Below are 14,428 nucleotides of genomic sequence, written 5' to 3'. Positions count from 1 at the left end.
TTATTCAGTCTCTTAATGAACCACAGGCTATAGAAACTCCACAGGGTGGGGCCAGAGGTTTTCCAGCAGGGTGAGGCAATTGCTTCCCCCCAGGCAAAAGCTGCTTGGAAGGTAAATGTCTGCTGTATGGGAGAATGGCTCACCACAGGGGTCCAGATGGATGCCCTCTGAGATCTATTCCCCCAGCCAACAGCCCCTGGATTCTCCTTACACTGCTCTAGTCCACTCTGCCTTCCCTCTGCTGGAGCCCAAGGTGAGTGGCTGCACACAAAACTTTGTGCACTTGCTCCTTAAGAGGGTGCCTGCATTTCCAACTCTCTCTCCCTGACAGACAGAAACCCTGCTGCTTTTCACAGACAGATGTTGTGTGGGCACCTTACTCAGTTCTGGTGCTCTGGACTGGGGAACCCAGCTTGGGGTTTAAGCCCCAAAGTCCTCTGTTGGAACCCCCACAGCTGAGATATCCCTCTGGACCTTCAGCGGCTGCCTGTAGGAATCCAGCCTCCCTCTCACACCTCTGCACTTCCCACCAGTCTTTATGTGGTTTCCACTTTAGGTCCTTGGTTATTAGGGTGCTCTCCAGCTCGTCTTCAGTTGCAGATGATTATTCAGATTGGTTTTTCTGTATTTTAGTTGTAATTCCAGTTTGGGCCTGGGAGAATGTCAGTGTAGCTTCCACTCAGTCCACTACCATCTTAGCTCTCCATTACTCTTCATTTTTAACTACATTCAGTGTTCCTCTCCACTATTTAGTCCACATAAAGAGGTACCTTCTGTCAGTTCAGACTCAAGCCCTCTCTGGTTTTATCATTTTATTTAGATCTTCTAATTATTAAATTGAATGTATTTAAAAATATACTTTGAGTGTTTATATGTATGTATGAGAGAAAGCAGGTGTATTTTCTCCAAGAAGTATTAAGTTAATGCTATAGTACAGAGCTAATTTTACACAAATTTGCTATAGGTCAATACAACATTCTCATGTGAAAGGAATAGCTAGCTTCAGTAACAACTAAATTAACCTTTTTGTCCTTACAAAGACTATATCTATATATGTAAATAAAATTAAATTATGTAATTGAGTATTTCCTTAATTTGTGAAATATATAACTACTAAAAGCAAACCAGAGAACTTCGTATTTGTACTGCTAGAGTTTGTGATGTCAGGTAGATTATAACAATGTGTTTCTTTTTTAGTTATTTACAACAAAATAAACAAGCAAATATTGAAAGTGGAATCATTGAATGTAAATTCAAATAGTATAGGTTTTATCTTTATGGATTTGCTATCACTAATCATATCTTCAGTGATATGGTGTAGCATGAATTCTGTGTCTAAATTTCATTATCCACAACACTATTTTATGTTGATATATTACATTGTCTGTGCCTTAGGCATTGTTTTTATTTTCATAACACTTATACTTAAACCATTCTGTTTTTGAAAAACAGATTTTACCTCTGCATTTTACAGTACAATATAATTTCTTTTAATTTGGATCATTTCATATTCTTTAGGGAATTTAATTAGCAGTTTACTGTTCATATTATCATAATATTATCAAAATCTTTATTAAATATTAATATATTAACTTTTCAGTGAAAAAAATATGTTGCTTTATGTTGGGTTTAATGAAGTACTTTTCCCAGAAAGCTTGAAATAAAAACTTAATTTTTTTGCCATATTTCAACCTGACATCATGTTGGCTGTTGATTAATTATATTAGACTCAGATAATGTCATTTGTCAATGTTTTTAATGGTCAGCCTACTTTTGGATTATTTCTTCCATGTTTTAGACTATAAGTAGAGGGTTTCCTTAAATTTTATATTATGACAACATGTAAATATGTCTAATCCACCCATGCTCAACTAAATATGACCTTTTTGCTTGGGTTTGACACTTGTCATATGTACTTTATCCACAGATAATATTTAGTTATCTCATTTGGTTAATAGGCTATATACTTATTAGTAGTGACTGCTTATTCAACTTTGTTTCTTTAGCAAAATTAGCTTAGTTCTTATCATGTAATAGATGCTCAATAGATGCAATGGATATTTATAGAATTAAACTTGGTGAAAGCAGCATCAAACAAATATAAACTATAGCTATCAAAATGTATATAGCATGTGTGAAGCACTACAAAAAAGATGAAGTATCAAAGTATATATTTCAAATTATTTGAGACAAGTCTTAAGAGAAGCAAGAAACTAAGAATGCCTGGAAGTATCACATCAATGACAAACAGCAAGAAAGGTGGGTTATTAAATCACCTAATTTTCGGAGGCACACAAAAATAATAAGTATTTTGGGAGCCCCAAAAATCAGTTGCTGGGGGGTGGGAAAGGGTGGACTGGGTCATTGGGGAGAAAAAGGAACATCTGTAGTATTTTAAACAAAAATAAACACAAGTAAATAAATAAAGGAGTTGCTAAACAAAGAAGAGCAAAGATTAGAATTTAAATGTCATATGTCTTAAGGAAATCTTCACATAGAATATTAACTTCCTTAAGATTTGTTAGACATTGATTTTCTTATTTTTTTTTTTTTTTATGTTTGTCCTCATATATTTGTGACTCTCAGACCTAGAGGAGAAGCTCTCAGAGGGGCCAGCCTGCATCTTTGGCAGTCTGTCCCTGGCGTTTTTTTTGGGCTCCTTCATTCTCCTGGCCAAAAGTTTAGGTATTCTGCAGCCTCTTCCTTATTTTCCTTAGTCCGCTGTTTCTTCAGAGCCATACGCCAACGTTTGTGTTGTAGGACACGTGGAGTAATGAGATGCTGACTCTTGGGTGCTTTAGTCCAGGTTTCTTACCTTCTCTGTTCAGGGCCTTTCTCACAGCACATTGGTGAACATTATCTTCTTTAGAGAGACTGAAAAGCTTGCAGACTTCTCTAGCTCTTTTGGCGCCCAGGCGATGAGGCACAGTAGTATCAGTGAGCCCAGGAATATCTTTCTCCCCTTTTTTTACAATGGCCAAGTTGAGATTGGCATCCACAGTGCAGCCCGGACAGATCTGCGCTTCCTCTGTCTGGTCCTCCTTGGTCTGTAACAGGGATGCCCCTGACTCAGCAGCAGGCGGACACAGCCATGGGACAGGACACCCTGCTTCCTGGGGAAACCTTGTTTGTCGTTCCCACCGCTGATTCGAGCCACATAACCCTTCCATTCCTCACCCAGAGCGTCAGAAACTTCTGTGGCCATACGCTTCTCATAAAAGGTACAGAGTTTGCGTTCATTGGCCACTTCAATGAGTTTCTGGCAGCCAGTGGCTGGGAAAGGGACATTCAGCTTCGTCCTGAAGCAGCGACTGCTTCCGAGGCACCATGAAAAAGACAATATTTATCTTTAAAGAATAATCATATCTCAGGATTTTACACTCACTCAACAAAGGGTGGCAGATGTCCTAAACCCTCTGACAAAAACAAAAAAATTGGGGGAAATGACAGAAAGAACATCAACAGGGTATGCAATAAAGTTTTTTTGGTTACAAATAATTTTTATTTATAAATTCAGTGTATAAATAAAAGTTTATCACTTCAGAAATGCTTTTGTGCACCAACATATTAAGGTAGGAGTTTTAATAAGAATATAAAGGCCATACTAAAAAAATACTTTACTTGGATGTAGAAAATCTATTCCATGTATATTAGCCTGTTTACATAAACCTTCATGACTTATGCATTTGTACACTAATGACTAAGAAACTATGTTTAGTGTGCTCCAGAGTTTTCAGGGTTCCCAGCAAGATTTAAAGCTTTATTGTTCCCAAATTAATCTTAATCTTTATAGAAACTCTCTTTAATATGTAATTCATAGTACCTTGAGAGAGAACGTTGCACTACTGGGTGAAATAATGGTCCAATGGGAAACTTTGTATAGCAACACCATATATATATAGTCAATTTATGATTATACATGAGTGGGTACAGTTTGAAGGTCTCTAGATTTTAAATGGTCTCATTCTTTGTTGTTGTCATAGATAATGTTGTTTGTCACTACTGAGCCACAGAAAGCTGAGATGTCATAAAAGCTTATATTGTTTTTCTGAAGCCCAAAATAAGTCCCATAATAACTAACACATGTGAATATTTCCAATACCTTTATTTTACATATAATAAATATTTAATTATAAAATTAATTTTATTTATAAAAATATTTTTAAATCTGTATTTTGAATACTATGAATTAATAAACAAATAGGCAGACAAACCTACAGAAAATTGGCATGGCATATCACAAGAGAATAAATGACGTTCATTATGGAAATGGGCAGAGGCAATAAATAGGAATAGATGGAAAAAATTAAATGACTAAATGCTATACATGAAGATTGTATCATTACTAATACATTGATAAATATGAGTTAAGATGAGATGATGCCTCAAAGCTATCAATTCATAAAACTTTCAATGTTGGATAATACACATATTGGTGGTGGTATTGGGAGAATGGTACTATGATCCACTGCTGGTAAGCATTGGAACTGGTACATATATTATAAGAAATAATCTGATATTTAGTTGAACCAATATGTGTTTATTCCAAGGCTCCAAATCCATCACTTGATTTATACTACAAAAATTTTTCATAAGTTCCACACTGTCAAAGAACAAAAATTGTATAATAATGTTGCTTGTGGCGGAAGATACTTGGATGTAACCTAAATGCCCTTACTAGGGAAGTAGATACATAGCTAAATGTTTTAAAGAGAAAAAAAAGAGAAGAGTATGTGTTGTGAAAAAGTATAAAATCTATGGTAATTTATAACATGATATCATTATGAAAATTAAAAACAGACACAACAAATAATACTATATACTGGAGTGGTCAAAGTAGGTTTACAGTGTTGATGTTAGAAACATCCAAACCTGAAAGAATTTTTGAGTTTATTTGAGCCCACTGACAATTGCTGGGAAGCAAAATCTCAGTGGACTGAGAAAATGCTCCAGAGAAGGGCAGTTTTGTACCTTATCCTATACATTACAATCAAAGGGGGAAACCCAGAGGGGTTACATGAAGTCCACTGGTGATAGATTAGGGAGGCGGGAGAAAGCACAACGGGGAAATCTCTGGGATTGGATAAAAAGTAAAATGAATAGCCATGTACTTCTTTTATATAGGTAAGTCTAGGATAGTTAACAGTTAACATTTAACATGATAACAATAACAGTGAGGGGCTTTGTGGCCTCCTGCTTTGGTGGGAGGTTATGCCCTGAGGGGATCTGGAAAAAAGAAACTACTCTGATATTCCAAAGGTATGTTATCATAGATGCAAAAAGACAATAAACAGGCTCAGTTAATGTAAAGATCTACCTTTGTTAAAGGAGATACTGTTGTAGGACATGACTACCTGCCATGACTCGCCTAGAATTAAAAAGTTTTCCTTTCAGACCATCCTATGTGGTTACTTTAGGTCTCTGAGATTGTAAGGATCACCATGCAGGTCTCCCCTGAGTGTGTCAGGGGAGTGTGTCAGTTTAGTCTGTGGCTACCTTTTCTTCCACAACAGCTGTAATACAAATAAATAATATAAAAATTAATAAATAATAATACAAGAATAAGTTCTGTTTCACATACAACTATAAACCTACTTTTGCCCACACCTCATTTAAGGCCACTTATATTTTATATTTTAATGGGGACATTAAAATATAGGATGAGCTGGGCCATGTTTCTCAATGATAGCATTGCTGGGTAGAGTAATCTTTGGTTGGAACATCAATGGGAAGGATCTACCCCCGGGTTGATCAGCTGCAAGGACTGGCTACAACCACTGACGCCTACCTTGACCACCGTGGAGGATCAGCTGTGCAGGGTCCCGCTTCAAAGAGCAGCACTTGCTTCAACAGGGCTCTGGTGCCCACAGATTTGCCTCTTGAGTGTGTCACTTGTGGAGGTGGTTGAGTCATGGTGCTTTGTCATGGTCTGAAACTGTCCACTAGGTATGACAGCTCCAGTGCTTCCCAAGAAGTGCAGGCCAAGGCCAGCCACCACCTGTGCCCTGCCTGAGGCCATCTCACATGAGCCATAAAGCGATCTGCAGATGGCTGCTACTTGAGCTGGGCTTGGAGGTGCCCCGGCAAGACCAAGCTGAAAACCGAGGCTGGCTGCGGCTAGTGCCAGGCCTGGGGCCACTTAGCGAGGTATGGGCTTCCTGAGGCCAGATGCTGCCTGTTTGAGAGGTTTTAGGAAAATGTGAAGCATGTGCCAAGATGGGCCATACATATGAAAAAGTGATTAGAAACAGTTTGGGCAGGCCCAAAAGTTGGCTAGGGTGGGACATCTGGGAATCACCAGGGCTAGGCAAACAGTGTGAGCCAGGTTGATGGAATCTCAGATATGGTGCCCACCTGCCCGACCTGTGGGGGTAAGGCTCATCGAAGGAACAATGGCCTCTACCAGTACTTCTGTCTGGAAGAAAGCTGCCAAGTGCCTCAGCTCTTGCCCTGATGATGGACAATTCAGTTCCTCCCCTTATGTCTCTGGTGCCTTTCAAGCTGCTTCCCCCACCCCGGAGCCCATAGAGTGTGAGTCCAGGTTAGTCCATGCATGGATCCCTGCCTGAAACTCTAGCAGATTTCTTTCTCCCTCAGCCTCCCTCACTGCTGGTTTTTACAGCCAGAGGTTATTGGGGCTTCTTTTCCTGGCACTGTGACCCTGGGCTGTGGGGCCTGGTGTTGGGCTGGGACCTCTTGTTCCTCAGGGAGGACCTCCACAGTTGATATATCCCTCTCAATTTTTATCCGTCACACATGGGTGTGAGACCAGCCCATTCCATGTCTCCGCCTCTCCTATCAGTCTCCATGTAGCTTTTTTATTAATTTCCTAGTTGTAAGGCTTCCGTTCAGCTTGATATCAGGTGGTTCTGAATGATGGCTGTCCTGTAGTATAGTTGTAACTTTGATATTGTTGTGGGGGGAGGCGAGTACCATGTTTACTTACACTGCCATCTGCACTGAAGTGAGAAATGTTACATTTAAATAAAAATTGTGAGCACATCAGGTAACAATTCATTATTTGAGGAATCTGTTTTTTCTTTCTCTTTATGGATCTAAACTAAAAATGGAATGAAAAAGCAGAATTATTATGATAAGCACTATGAGAGAAAATATTGAAAATGCCTATTACACATAACAATGTGTAGAATTTACCCAAAGGAAAACTGAAAATGAGTTGAGTTTGAGAAATCTCCAGAGAATGCAGAGGACCAGTAAAATAATATATAAATGCAATAAATAAAAAGGACAGTCAATAGAAATCAAACATATGGGTAACTAACATACCCAAGTTAGACAGCAAAAGAATGGCACAGAAAACCATTCAAAGTTATGAAGAATGAAGGTTGAGTCTGTAGAGTCATATGTATCACCATGTTTCAGGAAAATTTAATAAAGTCAAATCAAATCAAAATATATTCTGGTAATATACTAAATCTCAGAGATGAAGAAAAAACATGGATATGGGGGCAGGAAAAGGAAGTTGCCCAGAAGGAATAAAATTCACAATATCCGCACAGATATTTTCAATATCACACAATAAAAAATATTTCTGGGAAATATTTCCAAGAGAATAATACAAACCACCAAAAGATTACTCAGAGTAACATAATTAAAAATTTACACCTTTTATTGAAAGGTCACAACAAATACAGAAATGTAAATCATATAAGCAAAGATGTTATCACTAGGCTTCACAAATTACAGGACAAAATGTAATTTTTTATAATTCAATAATAGTACTTACGCGTTGCAGATCATTGCAATACATGTATCAGCAATACAATGTAAAAGTTAAATTTACAAAAGAATTGTTACTATTTAAAATTCTCTTATAAAAAAATAATAAAAAATAAAATAAAATTCTCTTACCTTCTCACTTCTCAAACTCTTTGAATCTTGAACGTTTTGCTGTTAAACTCTACCATGAGTAGTTTAATTTGAGCTGAGGGTAAGTCATGTTATGCTTACTAGGTTCTGCTGTGAATTCTGCCAGTTTGGTTATAAGAAGCACATTTGTGATAAATTTATTTGATACCACAATATAATTGGGAAGTATTCTGGAAAAGGAGTCAAACTACTTATTGGTCAAATATCAAAAGTTACGTAAAATTTTTGTTCATCAATGTGAGACTTCATATCCTCCCAATAATTATTGTACCCACCTGGCAACATATATAGTTATTACAATATTATGGACTATATCTCCTATGCTGTACTTTACATACACATGACTATTTTGTAACTACCAATTTGTACTAATCTCTTTACCTTTTTCACTCAGTCCCCGAAGCCCCCCATTAATCAAACCTCAGTTTGTTCTCTGTATCTATAAGTCTGCTTTTGTTTTGTTTGTTTCTTTGTTCTTTAGATTCCACATATAAGTAAAATCATATGGCATTTATCTTTCTATGGCTAACATTTCACTTAGCATAATACCCTCTTGATCCAATTAAGTTGTCACAACACCATTTGTTCTTTCAATAAATGTGCTTAGATCATTATTTTGTCACAAGTGTCCTAGATGATGCTGTCTATTTAGTTGTATTTATTAGACAGTGTTGGTGCATCAGGAACACGTGGGTGTAGATTAAAGAGGGAAATAAATATGGAAAAAACTACGTCAGCTGAAGAGATTGATTTTAATTTTTTTAAATGAAGATTTTGTTTGGATTTTATATTAACCATATTGCTACACTTCTTTATAAAACAATTTTCACTTGGAAACAATCTCAAATTTACAGAAGAGTTGGAAATATATTTTGTAAAAGATATACCATATATTCTTTTACCAAAGTCTATTTATTGATAAAATTTTATTTATTATTCTGTCTCTCTGATGATTTTTATTTAAATGAGCACCTTTCTCATATTTGTCAACATGTGATAGCACAATGTTTTATTTATTCCAATATGATTTAATGAGATAAAAGTATAGAATGATTTTCCAGTGCCAGGCTGCTAAATATTCTTTATTTGGTTTTGATTTACGTTTAAAGAGATTGTAAGCTGTTAGTAGTGTTTTCTCATATGTATGTCAAGTACATAAGAGATTAAAACATAAGGGTAATATTCTTGGCTTGTAAGGCAGAACCACTTAAACTATTCCCATTAAGATAGTGATCTGTGAAAATGGGAAGTGTCTATGTTCTGTGAATGATATTAAATCATGATATCAAAGAATTCAAGTCATGTAAAAGTTTAGCTTTAGAGAGCGATGTAAACAAAACCGTGGATCAGGGAACTAGAGGGCCTCCTTCTGTCACATAGGGCTCAAGTTAACAACATAATGACTGGAATACCTTTGCAAGAACTCTAGTGTCCAGTTCAGAAGCTATGTTACCCAGACCAATGTAAAACCAAAAAGGATTCCATCAAAAGGGGTAGAAAATTGTGTGGCATTTTGTGCATTTCACCCTGCCCCACCCACTGTCTGTGTGGTAAAACCAGGAAACCTCCCACACCGGGTATCCTTTCTTAGAACAAAAGAGTGGACCATGAGTCCAATCTCCTTGCTAGTCTGGGCCTGTGTGAAGGACTGTTGTCTGCCTCCCCTGACTGCAGCATTGGCAGGACTAGAGAGGCATTATTTAGAAGACCCTGGAAACAGATTCTGTGATTGTAGTCAGAGCCGCAGTTCCACAGGCAGACAGCAGGTGGAGCAAGAATAATGGACTTCTGAGAGCATTGATAAATTGTTGAGGTAATTTGAGCCAACTAAAAGCACATGCACATGCTCAGAGAAGATACATAGTCAGAAAAGATTTGATAATTCCTAGACCTCTCTCTAGCTAGGTTGATCAGTGGAGGTCTTCCCATGCACTAAGACAATCCATAAATACCTGGAAGGTGGTGGTTTTTTTAAACGCTGAAGTCTCAACTAAAACCTAACAATGCATAAAAAAGAAATGTGGAGACATGACCCAATCAAAGGAACAAAATGAAACTCCAGAAACCAACCCTACACAAATGCGAATCTATGACCTGCCTTACAAATAATTTAAAATAACTATCTTAGCCCAGCCGGCATGGCTCAGTGGTTGAGCATTGATCTATATGATCCAGGAGATTATGGTCAGGGCACATGCCCAGGCTTTGGGCTTGATCCTCAGTGGGGGGGGGGGGGGGGGGGGGTTGTGCAAGAGGCAGCCAATCAATGACTTTCTCATCATTGATGTTTCTGTCTCTCTCTCCCTCTCCCTTCCTCTCTCTGGAATCAATAAAGATATTTTTAATATTTTATTTAAATATTTTTAAATAAAATAACTATCTTAAAGATGCTGAATGAGCTAAAAGAGATCACAGATAAACACCCAAACAAAACCAGGGAAATGATGCATTAACAAAATGAGAATAACCAAGAAAGAGACAGAAGCTATAAAAAAAAGAACCAAAAGAAGTTCTGGAACTGAAAAATATAGTAACTAGAAAAATTCACTAGATGAGTTTAACAGCAATCTTGATCAGTCAAAAGAAAGAATAAATCAATGAACTGAATCAGGGAATCAAAATCAAATCAGTAGATTTGAAAATAGGTTTTTTGAAATTATCTGAGGAAAGAAATAAGCATACAAATCCAAGAAGCTCAATAAATCCCAACTAGAATAAATCCAAAGAGACTCACATTGAAATATATTATAATCGAAGTATAGGAAGACAAAAGAAAAAAAGACATCCTTGAAAGCAACAAGAGAAAGGTGGCTTGTCATAAACAAGGGAGCTTGAACATGATTAACAGCAGATTTCTCAGCCAAAATTTTGCAAGGCAGAGGGGAGTGGGATGGTATATTCTTGTTCACCAAGAATACTGTATCTGGCAAAAATGTACTTTAAAAAAAAGGAGAAACTAAGACTTTACAAAAAGAACAAAAGATGACAGTGTTCATTATCACTAGACCTGCTCTTTAACAAAGGTAAGAGGGAGTCCTTCAAGGTGAGAGCAAAGGATGCTAGACAGCAACATGAAGCTACACTAAAAGTTAAGGTTATCTGATAAAAGTAAATTCATGGACAAATATAGTGGTAGGGACCTCTTCTTCTAGTCTACCAGGTTCGTGTCTCGTGGAGTCGAAGAATGAATTCATGGACAATCGTGCAGCAAGCAAAGCAGGGATTTTATTGAGAGGATAGACAAAAGCTCCCACAGAGGAAGGGGTCCTCAACGGGAGGCCTTTGAGGCCTCCTAGTCAAAAAGTTTACATCCAATCATGGGTAGTTTCACCGGTTGTCCAAAGTCTCCAGTCCTAGCAACATCCTATCAGCATGTGGGTACTCCCGCCATTCAGGTTCAGTCTTTGGGCAAAGTTGTTTTTCTGTGTGGTTTTGTTGAGTCAACTTGCCCCCTCCTCTTGTCCCTTCCTGTTCTCCTTGCCCTTTCCTGTGCCTTTTCAAAAATGCCAAACATGTCATGTAGTTCCTTATTTATTACTTCCTTGACCCAATCTCCCTAACCGCCTTAATTTAAATCTAACTCCTCAATAGTAAACTATATTAATGCAAATGTGATGCAAAAATTTACTTTTAATGCTTGTGTAAAATTTAAATTCATTAGGGCAACATTGGTTAATAGTGGTTACCATGGTCTGTGGGAGAGGGAAAAAGGAATTGTTGCTTAATTGCTCTAAAGTTTCAGTTTTTCAAGATGAAAGAGTTCTGGAGATACGTTTTTACAATGAAGTGGTAAACTTTATGATGTGTTTTTAGTACAATAAATAATAATAAAAATAAAATATGGGAGGCAACCGATTGATGTTTTGCACATCGATGATTCTCTCAAAAAAAAAAAATTAAGTAGTATGACAAAGATTTTATAACTGTGTACTGCTAATCTTTGGATTATTGGTATAGTCTGAATTATAATGAGAAATTGCAGAGGCAAGAATGAAAGAAACAGCTGCTGGATCTGAGATCTTATTTTCATAAAGTGAAGTTGTTAGTTCTACTCAGATAAGCCAAGCACTTACATAAAAACAGTTTCAGGATTATTTTAAAAATACAAACCTATATTAAACTAGATAGTGAAGAGTTAACATGAATTGATATTATTACTATTCCAAAGTTTTAAAAGATATAGTTATTTGTGAACACAATTCAAAAATCCTCTAACAGATTCCAAGCTTAATATAACTTACAAAAATTAAGCTGGCTGAAAAACTAGACAAGTGCTCCAGATTCCTAGGAAATTGGAGATTTATTAAAGCAGAAGCACTGGTAGGTCATTCCCAGTGAATTGCTTGCTGTCTGCCAGGAAGACAGAGGATTCGCTCCAGGAGATGTGGGTTCCAGTGAAAATTCTCAGTGAAGAATTTTCATCCAAGTTTAGGTCTGAGTTGTAATAAAAAAGGAGGATCTATAGTAGAAAATGTAGACTCCGCTACACATAGTGATATGGAAATGTGAGAGAGCTGTGAGACAGGGAGCATCCCTTAAGGTCAAGATGTCAGCATTGAAGACCAATAATTAAGGAAAATGAGGCCAGGGTATGAAATCAGATTAGTCAAAAAAGAGAACATGCAAATCTTATCTAGTAAGAGATCTATGAAAGAATATGGATGCAATAGTCAAGATTACTGCTAGAAGCCTGCCTTGTCTAATAAAAGCTTATTTCTTCAGAACAAAAGGGCAACAAAAATAAAGTGGATCCTGACATTTTTCTCTTTCTAGAAGACAGATCTGAGTTTTGGAAGCCAGAATGTATTTAGGAGATGAATAACTATTAAATTGTTAACAGCCAAATGTCCAGCCTGTTTCTTAGGAACCTTGGTTCAAATAGAATTTTCTTTACTATCTTATTAACTTAGATGATCTTAATTAAATCTATATCTATGGTCAATTGTTTACAAAAGCCTGGAGCTTGGTTATCTCTAAAATACTAAATAAGTATTACTTACTCCTACTTGATATCGACTAGTTAATACAAGCATATTTTAATGAACTATTGTTGGGGGCAGAGATGTTAATCATGCTCTGTTGACTGTGATTATGAAAGGGAGGAGGGCATCTAATAGGAATAGGAGCATAATTGTTTAATGATTATTCACCTTACTAGCTATATATAAGAAGTTTTCCTACAGACCTTGGGAAACTGGAGGTTGTGCTTCAAAAAGAAAAACAGTGCTTGTAAAAAGATAAGAGACACATTGAGGCCTGGATGGGTCCACTGCTTGGAAAAGAAAATGCATTTTAAGAACAAAGGACAGGATGCGCTTTGATTTGGTTGCTGTGCCTGGAGCCTGATCCCCCCTCTGGGATTTTGCCTCAGGAATGCTGACCATTCTTAGGTCCCAGGAACTGGTTAACTGGGTTTTAACACCACTGAACATTAACTACCTTTTTATCAGACTTCCAAGATCCTGGAAGGAGACACACAGACCCTGCAGCTATCCTCCCCCGCCCACTTCCCCCCTTGCATGCAGCCTTTCTCCCTCATCCCTATATAACCAACCAGCTAATAAGGGAAAGGCAGAGACGATTTTATGTGGACAAGTCCCACTGCTCTCCCATTTTGCTGGCAATAATGGAATTAAATGCTTATATATGATTCAACCTTTTCCCTGCTGAATTGGCTGAAGTAGTGACAGGCAGCCAGGACCTATTGAGTCCAGTTTCACTATCACTTCTTTAATATAAGATACCATTGACTGCAAGGGACTCTACTTTGTGACACTAATAGAAAACACTACATATATAATATTGGGAAAAATTCCAACTACACTGCATTTTTATATTATACGTAAAGAAAGAACTCATTCACGTCTATGTAGACCTAGATACTGATTATGTATCATTCTTATGTATACATAAGGAAGTAAAATATAAACTAAATAAATGGATTAAAGTATGTCTAAAATTTCTTTTCACTCAGAGTTAGCAGTGTTCACATTTATCTAAGAAATATCATCTTCAGGGACATCAAGAGAGTTGGTCTGCCACATTTCTTAAAATGACACTTCACTATTGTCTTGGGGGCTTTATTCCCAGCTGTTAGCACCTATCCTGAAAGTTCCATTCTCATGCACACACAATGACAACACATTCCACCTGCTGCCTGTGATTGTAAAGTAAGCCTAATTTCCAGCATACTTGACTGGCAAATTGGGGAAAAAGTGAACTAGAAATTCCTAGCTCAATAGTTTTCTTTTTCTCTTAGCTACCTCCCTGCAGATCACACAGATTCCTCTCTAATCCTCATGTGAAAGGTTTGTAAGGGAGGGGACCCCAAGGTGGTAGTCTACGGTGGAGTTAGTGTATTATGAAGTCCACTTGCCTACAGATACATGCCATCTTATGAAAATGTTCTTCTCATTTGGGTTTATTTCCTAGTAGGTTTAAAATATGATCAGGGAGAGTATTTTCCTTTAAGATGAGAATAAATAAAATGTAAGTACCACTTTAAATATTTTACAAGGCCATTGCCTGCAGGTTGCAA

General features: G+C 37.1%; 1 long non-coding RNA gene and 1 pseudogene across 8 annotated transcripts in view; one reads left to right on the top strand and one right to left on the bottom strand.

The window, feature by feature from the left end:
- Nucleotides 1-14,428, top strand: part of LOC148093675 (uncharacterized) — a 260,196-nt gene that overhangs the window by 168,279 nt on the left and 77,489 nt on the right. The window lies entirely within an intron of this gene.
- LOC107545865 (small ribosomal subunit protein eS6 pseudogene) lies at nt 2,522-7,761 on the bottom strand (annotated as a pseudogene).

Source organism: Miniopterus natalensis, chromosome 2, assembly GCF_054644295.1.
Source record: "Miniopterus natalensis isolate mMinNat1 chromosome 2, mMinNat1.hap1, whole genome shotgun sequence".
Taxonomy (NCBI): Eukaryota; Metazoa; Chordata; class Mammalia; order Chiroptera; family Miniopteridae; genus Miniopterus; species Miniopterus natalensis.
Note: the sequence above shows the minus strand (reverse complement) of the source record. Positions and strands in the feature narration are given on the sequence as shown.